Source organism: Anomaloglossus baeobatrachus, chromosome 3 (genome assembly GCF_048569485.1).
Source record: "Anomaloglossus baeobatrachus isolate aAnoBae1 chromosome 3, aAnoBae1.hap1, whole genome shotgun sequence".
NCBI classification, from domain to species: Eukaryota; Metazoa; Chordata; class Amphibia; order Anura; family Aromobatidae; genus Anomaloglossus; species Anomaloglossus baeobatrachus.
This window is the reverse complement of record NC_134355.1, coordinates 30452762-30468785: the sequence shown is the minus strand read 5'-3', so window position 1 is coordinate 30468785 and position 16024 is coordinate 30452762. Positions and strand designations below refer to the sequence as shown.

The following is a 16024-nucleotide window of genomic DNA, read 5'->3' as shown; positions in this document are numbered from 1 at the left end:
CTTTCGACAATGAGGTGGGAAGCAGCCACCATCGAAGAGAATCCTTGGCCGCCTGAGAAAGGGAGACGTTCCTGTCGAGGGACTTCGACTTCCCGTCCCATTGGCGGAGAATGTCCCATTGCAGTGGACGCAGATGAAACTGCGCGAAAGGGACTGCCTCCATTGCTGCAACCATCTTCCCTAGGAAGTGCATGAGGCGCCGCAAGGGGTGTGACTGGCCTTGAAGGAGAGATTGCACCCCTGTCTGTAGTGAACGCTGTTTGACAAGCGGAAGCTTCACTATCGCTGAGAGAGTATGAAACTCCATGCCAAGATATGTTAGCGACTGGGTCGGGGTTAGATTTGACTTGGAAAAGTTGATGATCCACCCGAAACCCTGGAGAGTTTCCAGCGCAACGTTCAGGCTGTGTTGGCATGCCTCTTGAGAAGGCGCCTTGACAAGCAGATCGTCTAAGTAAGGGATCACAGAGTGTCCCTGAGAGTGCAGTACTGCAACTACTGCTGCCATGACCTTGGTGAAGACCCGTGGGGCTGTCGCCAGACCAAAAGGCAGGGCTACGAACTGAAGGTGTTCGTCTCCTATAACGAAGCGTAGAAAACGCTGATGCTCTGGAGCAATCGGTACGTGGAGATAAGCATCCTTGATGTCTATTGATGCAAGGAAATCTCCTTGAGACATTGCGGCGATGACGGAGCGGAGGGATTCCATCCGGAACCGTCTGGTTTTCACGTGCTTGTTGAGAAGTTTTAGGTCCAGAACGGGACGGAAAGACCCGTCCTTTTTTGGTACCACAAACAAATTGGAGTAAAAACCGTGACCTTGCTCTTGAAGAGGAACAGGGATCACCACTCCTTCTGCCTTTAGAGTGCACACCGCCTGCAGAAGAGCATCGGCTCGGTCGGGAGGCGGAGACGTTCTAAAGAATCGATTTGGAGGACGAGAACTGAACTCTATCCTGTACCCGTGGGACAGAATGTCTCTCACCCAACGGTCTTGGACCTGTGGCAGCCAAATGTCGCCAAAGCGGGAGAGCCTGCCACCGACCGAGGATGCAGAGAGAGGAGGCCGAAAGTCATGAGGAAGCCGCCTTGGTAGCGGGTCTTCCGGCTGTCTTTTTTGGGCGTGACTGAGCCCGCCAAGAATCTGAGCTCCTCTGATCCTTTTGAGTCCTTTTGGACGAGGAGAATTGGGACCTGCCCGAGCCTCGAAAGGACCGAAACCCCGACTGTCCCCTCCTCTGTTGGGGTTTGTTTTGTCTGGGCTGAGGTAAGGATGAATCCTTACCCTTGGACTGTTTAATGATTTCATCCAAACGCTCACCAAACAGTCGGTCACCAGAAAATGGCAAACTGGTTAAGCACTTTTTGGAAGCAGAATCTGCTTTCCATTCCCTTAACCACAAGGCTCTGCGTAAAACCACGGAGTTGGCGGACGCCACTGCTGTACGGCTCGTAGAGTCCAGAACCGCATTAATCGCGTAAGACGCAAATGCAGACATTTGAGAGGTTAAGGATGCCACCTGCGGAACAGATGTACGTGTGACCGTGTCAATCTGTGTAAGACCAGCTGAAATAGCTTGGAGTGCCCATACGGCTGCGAATGCTGGAGCAAACGACGCGCCGATAGCTTCATAGATGGATTTCAACCAGAGCTCCATCTGTCTGTCAGTGGCATCTTTAAGTGCAGCCCCATCCTCCACTGCAACTATGGATCTAGCCGCAAGCCTGGAGATTGGGGGGTCCACCTTGGGACACTGGGTCCAGCTCTTGATCACGTCAGGAGGAAAGGGATAACGTGTATCCTTAAGCAGTTTGGAGAAACGCTTATCTGGATAAGCGTGGTGTTTCTGGACTGACTCTCTAAAGTCAGAGTGGTCCAGAAAAGTACTTAATTTACGCTTGGGATACCTGAAATGGAATTTCTCCTGCTGTGAAGCTGACTCCTCCACTGGAGGAGCTGGGGGAGAAATATCCAACATTCTATTGATGGACGCGATAAGATCATTCACTATGGCGTCACCATCAGGTGTATCCAGATTGAGAGCGGTCTCAGGATCAGAATCCTGATCAGCTACCTCCGCCTCATCACGCAGAGAATCCTCCTGCTGGGACCCTGACCAGTGTGATGAAGTAGAGGGCCGCTCATAGCGAGCTCGCTTAGGCTGTCTGGGACTTTCGTCCGTGTCAGAGCCGTCACCCTGGGATGCATGGGACACCCCCGGAGTCCGGAGCTGTTCCAACTGAGGGGGACCAGGGAGCAATGATTCAACAGTGCCCATGGTCTGTGTTACTGGTCTAGACTGCAAAGTTTCTAGAATTTTAGTCATAGTCACAGACAATCTATCAGCAAAAACTGCAAACTCTGTCCCCGTCACCTGGACAGTATTCACAGGTGGTTCTCCCTGGGTCACCTCCAGCAGGGGCCCCGGCCGAGCAAGTGCCACAGGGGCCGAGCACTGCACACAGTGGGGGTCAGTGGAACCTTCCGGTAGAATAGCCTCACATGCGGTACAAGCAGCATAGAAAGCCTGTGCCTTGGCACCCTTGTTTTTTTGCGGACGACATGCTGTTGTCTCCTCTGAGCAATCTAGGAGGGTATATAGCCAAGAATCACCAGCGACCGTACAGTGCAATGTATAGCATGCAAGCATAAAAATACAATTGTACACTTCGGCACTAGTGGGGTCAGCACCGGAGGTGCCGCTTACCGCCCGCTCAAAGCGGGTGTGTGGTCGCCAGAATCCCGTGTCTGGGTCTCCCAGAACTTGTCTCCCCTCTCCAGCTCAGACTGCACACAGGAATGGCCGCCGGCGTTCTGTGAAGAGGGGCGGACCGTGGGCGTGCCTCAGACAAAGTGCGGGAAACTGGCGTCCCACTGTGCTCAATGTGAGGACTGGAGTATGTAAAGTAGACTCCAGCCCTCGGCGCTGACGTTCTGTACAGCGTCCCGCCCTTCCCCTGACTGGCAGGCCTGGGGGCGGGAACGAAACGAAACTAGGCCGCAAAAGCCGGGGACTCGAGTAATAAGCGCGGCCGTCAAATATGCACGGCCAGCGCGGAAGTCCCCGGCGCACCACAAATCCCAGCCGCGCCGCAGTGTAAACTGCCAGCAGCGGCCGGCGCGGCAGTTCCCAATACAATAACTCCCTCAGCAAGCTGTGGTAGTGTGGCACAAGCGCGCAGCGCTGTTGTCCCCGGCGCACTAACACACCCAGCAATGCTGCAGTGTGCGCGCGGTCTGTACGGGGACACAGAGTACCTTGACGTAGCAGGGCCTGTCCCTGACGATACTCCGCTCCATATCCAGCAGATTCCCCAGGGGCTGTGGATGGAGCACGGTCCCATGTGCCTGGAGACCGGTAAAATCCCACTTCACCCAGAGCCCTAAGGGGGATGGGGAAGGATGCAGCATGTGGGCTCCAGCCTCCGTACCCGCAATGGGCACCTCAACCTTAACAAACACCGCCGACAAAAGTGGGGTGAGAAGGGAGCATGCTGGGGACCCTAGTATGGGTCCTCTTTTCTTCCATCCGACATAGTCAGCAGCTGCTGCTGACTAAACAGTGGAGCTATGCGTGGATGTCTGACCTCCTTCGCACAAAGCTTGAAAACTGAGGAGCCCGTGATCCCACGGGGGGTGTATAGGCAGAAGGGGAGGGGCCTTACACTTTTAAGTGTAATGCTTTGTGTGGCCTCCGGAGGCAGTAGCTATACACCCAATTGTCTGGGTCTCCCAATTAGGAGCGACAAAGAAAGTCACTTCCTCCCCACAAGATCAAAATACTCTTCTGCTGCAGTCATACCAGAGACACTTCTGCCTTTATGTTTCTGAAGCAGTGTGAAGAAGAGGAAGAGAGGATAACTTGTAGGCATATTCTAACACATGGGAAGGGACAGGTCACTTTCTCCTACAAGGTCAACATATTCTTCTCCCGAAATGCTGCTGAAAATCTGTGTTAGAACCACAATATTTTCCGAGGCCAAGTGGAAACAGAACAGGGCTATTCAAGGGTGCAGAGGTGAAAATAATAAAGCAATCAAACCAGGTCAGCAGTATTGAAAATGTAAAAAAATAAATAAATAAAAAATTACAGCGCAAAGTAAATATTTTTATTTTAGAATAAAATGCCTTTGATTCCGGTTTATGAGCCTATTTTATTATTTTTACAGACCAATTAAACCAGTTATACAGGGGGCTGTAAAAAGAAGAAGTGCTGTGAAGATCACAACAACAAAGGATCCTGGTGCGCGGCCATGTGTGCCCGGACCTCCCTCATCAACGCTCGTTTCACGCCCCCCCATTTATTGACAATTTTGGGCTAAACTCAAAAGAGAAAAAAAATTAATCTATGTGAGGTCATAAAAAAGGGAATTTTGTTTACTTACCGTAAATTCCTTTTCTTCTAGCTCCTATTGGGAGACCCAGACAATTGGGTGTATAGCTTCTGCCTCTGGAGGCCACACAAAGTATTACACTTTTAAAAAAGTGTAACCCCTCCCCTCTGCCTATACACCCTCCCGTGGATCACGGGCTCCTCAGTTTTGGTGCAAAAGCAGGAAGGAGAAAACTTATAAATTGGTCTAGGGTAAATGCAATCCGAAGGATGTTCGGAGAACTGAAAACCATGAACCAAAAGAACCATTCAACATCAACAACATGTGTACACAAAAGAACAACAGCCCGAAGGGAACAGGGGCGGGTGCTGGGTCTCCCAATAGGAGCTAGAAGAAAAGGAATTTACGGTAAGTAAACAAAATTCCCTTCTTTGTCGCTCCATTGGGAGACCCAGACAATTGGGACGTCCAAAAGCAGTCCCTGGGTGGGTAAAAGAATACCTCAATAAAAGGAGCCGAAAAACGGCCCCCTCTTACAGGTGGGCAACCGCCGCCTGAAGGACTCGCCTACCTAGACTGGCATCTGCCGAAGCATAGGCATGCACTTGATAGTGCTTCGTGAAAGTGTGCAGACTAGACCACGTAGCTGCCTGACACACCTGCTGAGCCGTCGCCCGGTGCCGCAATGCCCAGGACGCACCCACGGCTCTGGTAGAATGGGCTTTCAGCCCTGAAGGGAGCGGAAGCCCAGAAGTACGGTAGGCCTCGAGAATCGGTTCCTTGATCCACCGAGCCAAGGTTGACTTGGAGGCCTGAGAGCCCTTACGCTGGCCAGCGACAAGGACAAAGAGCGCGTCAGAACGGCGCAGGGGCGCCGTGCGAGACACGTAGAACCGGAGTGCTCTCACTAGATCCAAAGAGTGCAAATACTTTTCACACTGGTGAATTGGATTAGGGCAAAAGGAAGGCAAGGAGATATCCTGATTTAGATGAAAAGGGGATACCACCTTAGGGAGAAATTCCGGGACAGGACGCAGAACCACCTTATCCTGGTGGAAAACCAGGAAGGGAGCTTTGCATGACAGTGCTGCAAGCTCAGACACTCTCCGAAGTGACGTGACTGCCACCAAGAAGGCCACTTTCTGTGAAAGACGGGAGAGAGAGACATCCCGCAGCGGCTCAAAAGGCGGCTTTTGAAGCGCCGTCAGGACCCTGTTAAGGTCCCAAGGTTCCAACGGACGTTTGTAAGGTGGGACCATGTGGCAAACCCCCTGCAGGAACGTGCGGACCTGCGGAAGCCTGGCTAGACGCTTTTGAAGAAGGGAATTTTGTTTACTTACCGTAAATTCCTTTTCTTCTAGCTCCAATTGGGAGACCCAGACAGTGGGTGTATAGCTACTGCCTCTGGAGGCCGCACAAAGAACTACACTCAAAAGTGTAAGGCCCCTCCCCTTCTGGCTATACACCCTCCCGTAGGAGTACGGATTCCTCAGTTTTAGTACCAAAGCAAGAAGGAGGAAAGCCAATAACAGTTTCAAAAACAAATTCAATCCGATAACAAGATCGGAGAACTTAAGAAACAACATGAACAACATGTGCACCCGAAAAACGAAACCCTAAGAACAAATAGGGCGGGTGCTGGGTCTCCCAATTGGAGCTAGAAGAAAAGGAATTTACGGTAAGTAAACAAAATTCCCTTCTTCTTTTTCGCTCCTAATTGGGAGACCCAGACAGTGGGACGTCCAAAAGCAGTCCCTGGGTGGGTAAAAAGATACCACATGAACGGGCTGTCAGACAGCCTCTTCCTACAGGTGGGCCACCGCCGCCTGAAGGACCTGTCTACCTAGGCTGGCATCTGCCGAAGCGTAGGTATGCACTTGATAGTGTTTGGTAAACGTGTGCAGACTCGACCAGGTAGCCGCCTGGCACACTTGCTGAGCCGTAGCCTGATGCCGCAATGCCCAGGACGCACCCACGGCTCTGGTAGAATGGGCCTTCAGTCCAGATGGAATCGGAAGCCCAGCAGAACGGTATGTGTGAAGAATTGGTTCCTTGATCCACCGCGCCAGGGTGGATTTGGAAGCTTGCGATCCCTTATGCTGACCAGCGACTAGGACAAAGAGCGCATCAGAACGGCGTAGAGACGCCGTGCGAGAAATGTAAATCCTGAGTGCTCTCACCAGGTCCAACAGATGTAAACCCTTTTCAAATTGGTGAACTGGATGCGGACACAAAGATGGCAAAGTGATATCCTGATTGAGATGAAAGGAAGAAACCACCTTGGGAGAAAACTCTGGAATTGGACGCAGTACTACCTTGTCTTGGTGAAACACCAGGAAGGGAGATTTGCAAGATAACGCCGCCAGCTCGGACACTCTTCGAAGAGACGTGACCGCCACAAGAAAAACTACCTTTTGTGAAAGCCGAGAAAGGGAAACCTCTTTCAAAGGCTCGAAAGACGGCTTCTGGAGAGCAATGAGAATCTTGTTCAGATCCCAGGGTTCCAATGGCCGTCTGTAAGGAGGAACGATATGACGAACTCCTTGGAGAAACGTGCGTACTTTAGAAAGCCGTGCCAAGCGCTTCTGAAAGAATACGGATAGCGCGGAGACTTGACCTTTAAGAGAGCTAAGCGACAAACCTTTTTCCAACCCAGACTGCAGGAAGGAAAGAAAAATTGGCAATGCAAATGGCCAGGGAGAAAACCCTTGAGCCAAGCACCACGCTAAGAATATCTTCCACGTCCTGTGATAGATCTTAGCTGAGGATGGTTTTCTAGCCTGTCTCATTGTGGCAACAACTTCATGAGATAAACCTGAGGCCGCTAGGATCCAGGACTCAATGGCCACACAGTCAGGTTCAGGGCCGCAGAATTCAGATGGAAAAACGGCCCTTGAGACAGCAAATCTGGACGGTCTGGTAGTGTCCACGGTTGGCCTACCGTGAGATGCCACAGATCCGGGTACCACGACCTTCTTGGCCAATCTGGAGCGACGAGTATGGCTCGATGGCAGTCGGACCTGATTTTCCGGAGAACTCTGGGTAACAATGCTAGAGGTGGAAACACATAGGGGAGTCGGAATTGCGACCAATCCTGAACCAAGGCGTCTGCCGCCAGTGCTCGGTGATCGTGAGACCGTGCCATGAAAACTGGGACCTTGTTGTTGTGCCGTGACGCCATCAGATCGACGTCCGGCGTCCCCCAGCGGCAACAGATCTGCTGAAACACGTCCGGGTGAAGGGACCATTCTCCTGCGTCCATGCCCTGGCGACTGAGAAAGTCTGCTTCCCAGTTTTCCACGCCTGGGATGTGAACTGCGGATATGGTGGACGCTCTGCTTTCCACCCACGTCAAAATCCGCTGGACTTCTTGAAAAGCTTGGCGACTGCGTGTTCCCCCTTGGTAGTTGATGTACGCCACCGCCGTGGAATTGTCCGACTGAATCCGAATCTGCTTGCCTTCCAGCCATTGTTGGAAGGCTCGCAGGGCAAGATAGATTGCTCTGATTTCCAGAACATTGATCTGCAGGGTGGACTCTTCCTGAGTCCACGTCCCCTGAGCCCTGTGGTGGAGAAACACCGCTCCCCACCCTGATAGGCTCGCATCCGTCGTGACCACTGCCCAGGACGGGGGAAGGAACGACTTTCCCTGTGACAATGAGGTGGGGAGAAGCCACCAACGCAGAGAGTCCTTGGCAGTCTGAGAGAGGGAGACAGTCCTGTCGAGGGACGTCGATTTCCCATTCCATTGGCGTAGAATGTCCCATTGTAGAGGGCGCAGATGAAACTGCGCGAACGGGACTGCCTCCATTGCTGCTACCATCTTTCCTAGGAAATGCATGAGGCGCCTCAGTGAGTGCGACTGGCTCTGAAGGAGAGATTGCACTCCAGTCCGTAGCGAGCACTGCTTGTCCAGTGGAAGCTTCACTATCGCTGAGAGAGTATGAAACTCCATGCCAAGATAAGTCAGAGATTGGGTCGGGGTTAGATGAGACTTTGGAAAGTTGATAATCCACCCGAAACTCTGGAGAGTGTCTAGTGCCACCTTCAGACTGTGCTGGCATGCCTCTTGAGAGGGTGCCTTTATAAGCAGGTCGTCTAGATACGGGATGACCGAGTGACCCTGCGAGTGCAGAACAGCTACTACTGCTGCCATGACTTTGGTGAAGACCCGGGGGGCTGTTGCCAGACCGAAAGGTAACGCTACGAACTGCAGGTGTTCGTCGTGTATGACGAAGCGTAGGAAACGCTGATGCTCTGGTGCAATCGGCACGTGGAGATACGCATCTTTGATATCTATTGATGCTAGAAAATCTCCTTGAGACATTGAGGCTATGACGGAGCGTAGGGATTCCATCCGGAACCTCCTGACTTTTACGTGTCTGTTGAGCAACTTTAGATCCAGGACGGGTCGATACGATCCGTCCTTTTTTGGGACCACAAACAGATTGGAGTAACAACCGTGACCTTGTTCCTGAAGAGGGACGGAGGTCACCACTCCTTCCGCCTTTAGAGCGGCCACCGCCTGCAACAGAGCATCGGCTCGGTCTGGTGGTGGAGAAGTTCTGAAGAAACGAGTTGGCGGACGAGAACTGAACTCTATCCTGTACCCGTGAGACAGAATATCCCTCACCCAACGGTCTTTGACGCGTGACAGCCAAATGTCGCCAAAGTGGGAAAGCCTCCCACCGACCGCGGGTGTGGGAATCGGAGACTGCAAGTCAGGAGGACGCCGTCTTGGCAACGGTTCCTCCGGCTGTCCTTTTTGGGCGTGACTGAGACCTCCAAGAATCTGAGCGTCTCTGGTCTTTTTGAGTCTTTTTTGACGAGGCGAATTGGGACCTGCCCGGTCCTCGAAAGGACCGATAACCAGACTGACCCTTCCTCTGTTGGGGTTTGTTTTGTCTGTGTTGCGGTAAGGATGAGTCCTTACCCTTGGAGTGTTTGATGATTTCATCCAAACGCTCTCCAAACAATCGGTCACGAGAAAAAGGCAAATTGGTTAAGCACTTCTTGGAATGAGAATCTGCTTTCCAATGTCTCAACCACAGGGCCCTACGCAAAACAACGGAGTTGGCTGACGCCACTGCCGTGCGGCTTGTAGCGTCAAGAACAGCATTAATCGCGTACGACGCGAATGCCGCCATTTGCGAGGTCAATGGTGCTACCTGCGGGGCAAATGCACGTGTGACTGAGTCGACTTGCGCAAGCCCGGCTGAGATAGCTTGGAGTGCCCATACGGCCGCAAAAGATGGCGCTAACGACGCTCCAATCGCTTCATAGATGGATTTCAGCCAGAGCTCCATCTGCCTGTCAGTGGCATCTTTAAGTGCCGCTCCATCTTCAACTGCAACCAAGGATCTAGCTGCAAGCCTGGAAATTGGAGGATCCACTTTTGGACACTGGGTCCAACCCTTGACCACCTCAGGGGGAAAAGGATAGCGTGTATCTTTAAGCCGTTTAGAAAAACGCCTTTCAGGATAAGCGTGGGGTTTCTGGATTGCGTCTCTAAAGTCAGCGTGGTCCAGAAAAGTGCTTAATGTACGCTTAGGGTATCTGAAATGGATTCTCTCGTGCTGCGAAGCTGACTCCTCTACAAGAGGAGCTGGTGGGGAAATATTTAACATCTTATTGATGTTAAATATAAGATCATGAACTATGGCGTCACCATCTGGTGTATCTAGATTGAGAGCGGTCCCAGGATCAGAATCCTGATCAGTTACGTCCGCCTCATCACCCATAGATTCATCTCGCTGGGATCCTGACCATTGAGATGAATGTGAAGGCCCGTCATAGCGAGCCCGCTTAGGCTGCCCGGGGCCATCGTCCGAGTCAGAGTCTTCACCCTGAGGTGTATGTGCCCGTCCCGGAGCTTGGAGGTAATTCAGCTGAGGGGGACCAGGGGGCAATGATTGCACAGTGTCCGTGGCCTGAAGTACAGGCCTAGCTCGCAATGTGTCAAGAATTTGTGACATAGTGAGAGACATTCTGTCAGCAAAAGCTGCAAACTCAGTTCCTGTCACCTGGACAGCATTCACAGGTGGTACACCCTGGGTCACGTCCAGCAGAGGTCCCGACTGTGCAAGCGCCGCAGGGGCCGAGCACTGCACACAATGGGGGTCCGTGGAGCCTGCCGGTAGAAAAGTCCCACATGCGGTGCAGGAAGCATATAATGTCTGTGCCTTGGCACCCTTGCGTTTTACGGACGACATGCTGCTGGCTCTCTGCAATGTGAGAGAGTCTATAGCCAAAGGGCGACCAGCGCTATGCAATACAAAGTATTTGTAGAAACAAAATACTAAGAATACTACTGGCACAAGAGGGGGTGAGCCCTGAGGGCTGCTTACCGCCCGCTGAATAGCGGGTAAGAGGCGCAGAATTCCTTGTCTGGGTCTCCCCGGCTCCCCTCTGCAGCTCAGCGTGTCAGCAGGAATGGCTGCCGGCGTCTGTGGAGAGGGGCGGTCCGTGGGAGTTCCTAAACAAAAGTGCGGGAAACAGTGTCCCCTCTGTGCCTATTGTGAGGGCTGGAGTATGTAAAAAACGACTCCAGCCCTCGGCGCTGATGCACTGACCAGCGTCCCGCCCCTCTCCTGACTGGCAGGTCTGGGGGCGGGAACGAACGGAAGCAGGCCGCAAAAGCCGGGGACTCGAGTTATCAGCGCGGCCGCCGTAAAAGCGCGGCCCGCGCTGAAGTCCCCGGCGCACCACAAGTGCCAGCCGCGCCGCAGTCCCAGCGGCCGGCGCGACCGATTCCCAGAAGTGTGCCTGCTTCAGCGAAGCTGAATGAGGCCATGGCACAAGCGCCGCAGCGCTGATGTCCCCGGCGCACTACAACACCCAGCATGCTGCGGTGTGAGCGCCAAATGCACGGGGACACAGAGTACCTTGAGGAAGCAGGGCCATGTCCCTGATGTACTCCGCTCCATCCAGCATCTTCTCCAGGGGCTGTAGATGGAGCACGGTCTCAGTGCCTGGAGACCAGTAAATCCCACTTCACCCAGAGCCCTGTAAAAAGGGATGGGGAAGGAATCAGCATGTGGGCTCCTGCCGCCGTACCCGCAATGGGTACCTCAACCTTACAAACACCTCCGACATACAGTGGGGTGAGAAGGGAGCATGCTGGGAGCCCTGTATGGGCCCTCTTTTCTTCCATCCGACATAGTCAGCAGCTGCTGCTGACTAAAAACAATGGAGCTATGCGTGCGTGTCTGACCTCCTTCGCACAAAGCTAAAACTGAGGAATCCGTACTCCTACGGGAGGGTGTATAGCCAGAAGGGGAGGGGCCTTACACTTTTGAGTGTAGTTCTTTGTGCGGCCTCCAGAGGCAGTAGCTATACACCCACTGTCTGGGTCTCCCAATTAGGAGCGAAAAAGAAAAAACACGGAGAGCGCCGATACTTGGCCCTTGAGAGAACCGAGGGACATCCCTTGTCCATTCCAGATTGTAGGAATGAAAGGAATGTGGGTAAGGCAAAGGGCCAGGGAGAAAAACCGTTATCAGAGCACCAGGATTAGAAGATTTGCCAAGACCTGTAATAGATCTTGGCGGACGTTGGCTTCCTGGCCTGTCTCATGGTGGCAATGACATCCTGGGATAACCCTGAAGACGCTAGGAGCCAGGACTCAATGGCCACACAGTCAGGTTGAGGGCCACAGAATTCAGATGGAAAAACGGGCCTTGTGACAGCAAGTCTGGGCGGTCTGGAAGTGCCCACGGTTGACCCACCGTGAGATGCCACAGATCCGGATACCACAACCGCCTCGGCCAGTCTGGAGCGACGAGAATGGCGCGACGGCAGTCGGACCTGATCTTGCGTAGTACCCTGGGCAGCATCGCCAGAGGGGGAAACACATAAGGCAGTCGAAACTGCGACCAATCCTGGACTAAAGCGTCCGCTGCCAGAGCTCTGTGATCCTGAGATCGTGCCATGAAGGTCGGGACCTTGTTGTTGTGTCGTGACGCCATGAGATCGACGTCCGGCATTCCCCAGCGGCGACAGATCTCTCGAAACACGTCTGGGTGAAGAGACTATTCCCCCGCGTCCATGCCCTGACGACTGAGAAAATCTGCTTCCCAGTTTTCCACGCCCGGGATGTGAACTGCGGAGATGGTGGAGCCTGTGACTTCCACTCACTGCAGAATCCGCTCGACTTCCTGGAAGGCTTGACGACTGCGAGTGCCGCCTTGGTGGTTGATGTAGGCGACGGCAGTGGCGTTGTACGACTGGATTCGGATCTGCCTTCCCTCCAGCCACCGATGGAAAGCCAATAGGGCTAGATATACTGCCCTTATCTCCAGGATATTGATCTGAAGGGACGATTCTATTGGAGTCCAGGTTCCTTGAGCCCTGTGGTGGAGAAAAACCGCTCCCCAACCTGACAGGCTCGCGTCCGTGGTGACCACGGCCCAGGTTGGGGGTAGGAAGGATTTTCCCCGAGACAGATGTGGGCAGGAGCCACCACTGAAGTGATGTTTTGGTTGCAAGGGAAAGAGAGATGTTCTTGTCGAGGGAAGCCGAACTCTTGTCCCATTTGAGAAGAATGTCCCATTGGAGTGGCTGTAGATGGAATTGCGCGAACGGCACTGCCTCCATAGCTGCCACCATCTTCCCCAGGAAGTGCATGAGGCGCCTTACGGGGTGTGACTGACTTCGAAGAAGAGATTACACCCCCGCCTGCAGAGAAAGCTGTTTGTCCCGCGGTAGCTTGACTAACGCTGTCTGGGTATGCAACTCCATCCCGAGGTAAGTCAGTGATTGGGTCGGCGTCAACTTGGATTTCGGGAAGTTGATGATCCACCCGAACTGCTGGAGAGTCGCCAGAGTAACGGTAAGACTTTGTTGACACGCCACCCGAGAAGGGGCCCCGACTAGGAGATCGTCCAAGTTGGGGATCACCGAGTGACCCTGAGAGTGCAGGACCGCCACGACGGATGCCATGACTTTGGTGAAAACCCGTGGGGCTGTCGCCAGGCCGAAGGGCAATGCGACGAACTGGAGGTGTTCGTCCCCGATGGCGAAACGCAGGTAACGTTGATGTTCGGGTGCGATCGGCACATGGAGATAAGCATCCTTGATGTCGATCGATGCTAGGAAGTCTCCTTGTGACATCGAGGCGATGACCGAGCGGAGAGATTCCATCCGAAACAGTCTGGTTCTCACATGTCTGTTGAGCAGCTTGAGATCCAGAACGGGACGGAATGACCAGTCCTTTTTTGGCACCACAAACAAGTTGGAGTAAAATCCGCGACCACGTTCCTGAAGGGGAACGGGAATCACAACTCCTTCGATCTTTAGAGCGTCCACTGCCTGAAAAAGTGCGTCGGCCTGTGCGGGGGGTGGAGAGGTTCTGAAGAAACGAGCCGCAGGTCGAGAGCTGAACTCTATCCTGTAACCATGAGACAGAATGTCTCTCACCCATCGGTCTTGAACGTGTGGCCACCAGGCGTCTCCAAAGCGGGAGAGCCTGCCACTGACTGAGGATGTGGCTAGGTGAGGCCGAGAGTCATGAGGAGGCCGTCTTGGAGGCAGTGCCTCCTGCGGCCTTTTGGGGGCGTGACTTGGACCGCCACGGATAGAAGTTCCTCTGGCCTTTCTCCGGCCGGTTGGACAAAGAGGATTGGGGCTTGGCGGAGGGACGAAAGGACCGAAACCTCGATTGGATTTTTCTCTGCTGAGGTCTCTTAGGTTTGGATTGGGGTAAGGAGGAGTCCTTTCCCGAGGATTCCTTAATAATCTCATCCAACCGTTCGCCAAATAAACGGTCGCCAGAAAAAGGCAAACCAGTTAAGAACCTTTTGGACGCAGAGTCTGCTTTCCATTCGCGCAGCCACATGGCCCTGCGGACTGCCACGGAGTTAGCGGATGCTACAGCCGTATGGCTAGCGAAGTCCAGGACGGCGTTCATGGCGTAGGACGAAAAAGCTGATGCCTGAGAGGTCAAGGAAGAAACATGCGGAGCAGAATTCCGTGTGACAGCATTAATCTCAGTCAGACAAGCCGAGATTGCTTGGAGAGCCCACACAGCCGCAAAGGCCGGGGCGAAAGACGCGCCCGTGGCCTCATAAATAGACTTCACCAAGAGCTCTATCTGTCTGTCAGTGGCATCCTTCAGGGATGAGCCATCGGCAACAGACACAACGGACCTAGCAGCCAATCTAGAGACTGGAGGATCCACCTTGGGAGAGTGTGCCCAGCCCTTAACGACTTCAGGTGGAAAGGGATAACGCGTGTCAGTGTGCCGTTTAGCAAAGCGCTTGTCCGGGACCGCTCTGGGCTTCTGGACAGCGTCCCTGAAGTTAGAGTGATCAAAAAACGTATTGCGCGTACGTTTGGGGAAACGAAATTGGTGTTTCTCCTGCTGAGAAGCCGACTCCTCTACAGGTGGAGGCGGGGGAGAGAGATCCAACACCTGGTTGATGGACGAGATAAGATCATTAACTAATGCGTCCCCCTCAGGTGTATCAAGGTTAAGGGCGAAGTCAGGGTCAGAGCCCTGAGCTCTCACGTCCGCCTCGTCTTCCTGAGAGTCCTCAAGCTGAGATCCAGAGCAGTGTGAGGAGGCCGGGGAAGAGTCCCAGCGAGGCCGCTTAGCCGGTCTGGGACTGCGGTCTGGGCAGGAGTCCTCCGCCTGGGACCTAGGGGCTAACCTTGGAGCGCGCTGCGGCGCAGACCGAGAGGGGCCTGGAGGAGACAAGCTAACAGGGGCCGGAGCCTGTGAAGGGCCCGGTCTGGACTGCAATGCCTCAAGGAGCTTAGATGACCATTTGTCCATAGACTGTGCAATGGATTGAGAAAGTGACAGAGTTTCTCAGCGAAAGAGGCCAAGGCCGGTGACTCTGTCCCTGCAGCCTGCTCAGGGGGAGCAGTGGGATCTACATGAGCCGAGGGGCCCACAAGTGCCCTAGGCTCCGGCTGAGCAAGCGTGGCAGGAGTTGAGCATTGATCACAGTGAGGGTAGGTGGACCCCGCAGGCAACATAGCCCCACAAGAGGTAGAGGCTGCGAAAAAAATCTGTGCCTTAGTAGCTTTGCTCCTTGTGGACGACATGCTGTTGTCTCTTAGGAGAGTGACCACTGAGGGTATATGGGAAAAGGGTATACAGCCTGTTCGAACAGATATATATATATATATATATCTATTCCGGCACCCTAGGGGGACCAGCACCGGGTGACCGGTGTGGCTTACCGACCGCTAACGAGCGGAGTGTGTCCTCCAGATTCCCTGTCCTGGATCCCCCGGAGCTGCAGAGCTTTGTCACTGAGAAGCATCCACCGGCAGAATGCCAAAAATGGCCGCCGGAGCTCTCAGGGGAGGAGTGGGGCCGAGGGCGGCGCCAGGAAAGAGCGGAAATCTGGGGTCCCCACAGTGGTCAATGAGGGGGGAGGGAGACATGCAAGATGCTCCAGCCCTCACATCTGACGTCATGTCGGTAATCCCGCCCTTCCCCCTGACAGGCAGGCCCGGGGGCGGGATTTTTCACAACTAGGCCGCGGCGAAGCCGGGGACTAAATTTGAGACCGCGCCCGACAAGCAGGCACGGTCGGCGTGGAAGTCCGCCGAAAGACAACGGATAGAACTACCGCGGCTTCCGGGAAGAAGGTGCGACCTTCCCTGTACAGTACCCCCCATGGGGACACAGAGTACCTTCACGTTGCAGGGCCCGGTCCCTGGGGTTGAAAGAGGCTCC

General features: G+C 53.8%; 1 protein-coding gene across 2 annotated transcripts in view; it reads right to left on the bottom strand.

Annotated features, from left to right (window-relative positions):
- Positions 1-16024, bottom strand: part of TAF1A (TATA-box binding protein associated factor, RNA polymerase I subunit A) — a 49506-nt gene that overhangs the window by 9686 nt on the left and 23796 nt on the right. The window lies entirely within an intron of this gene.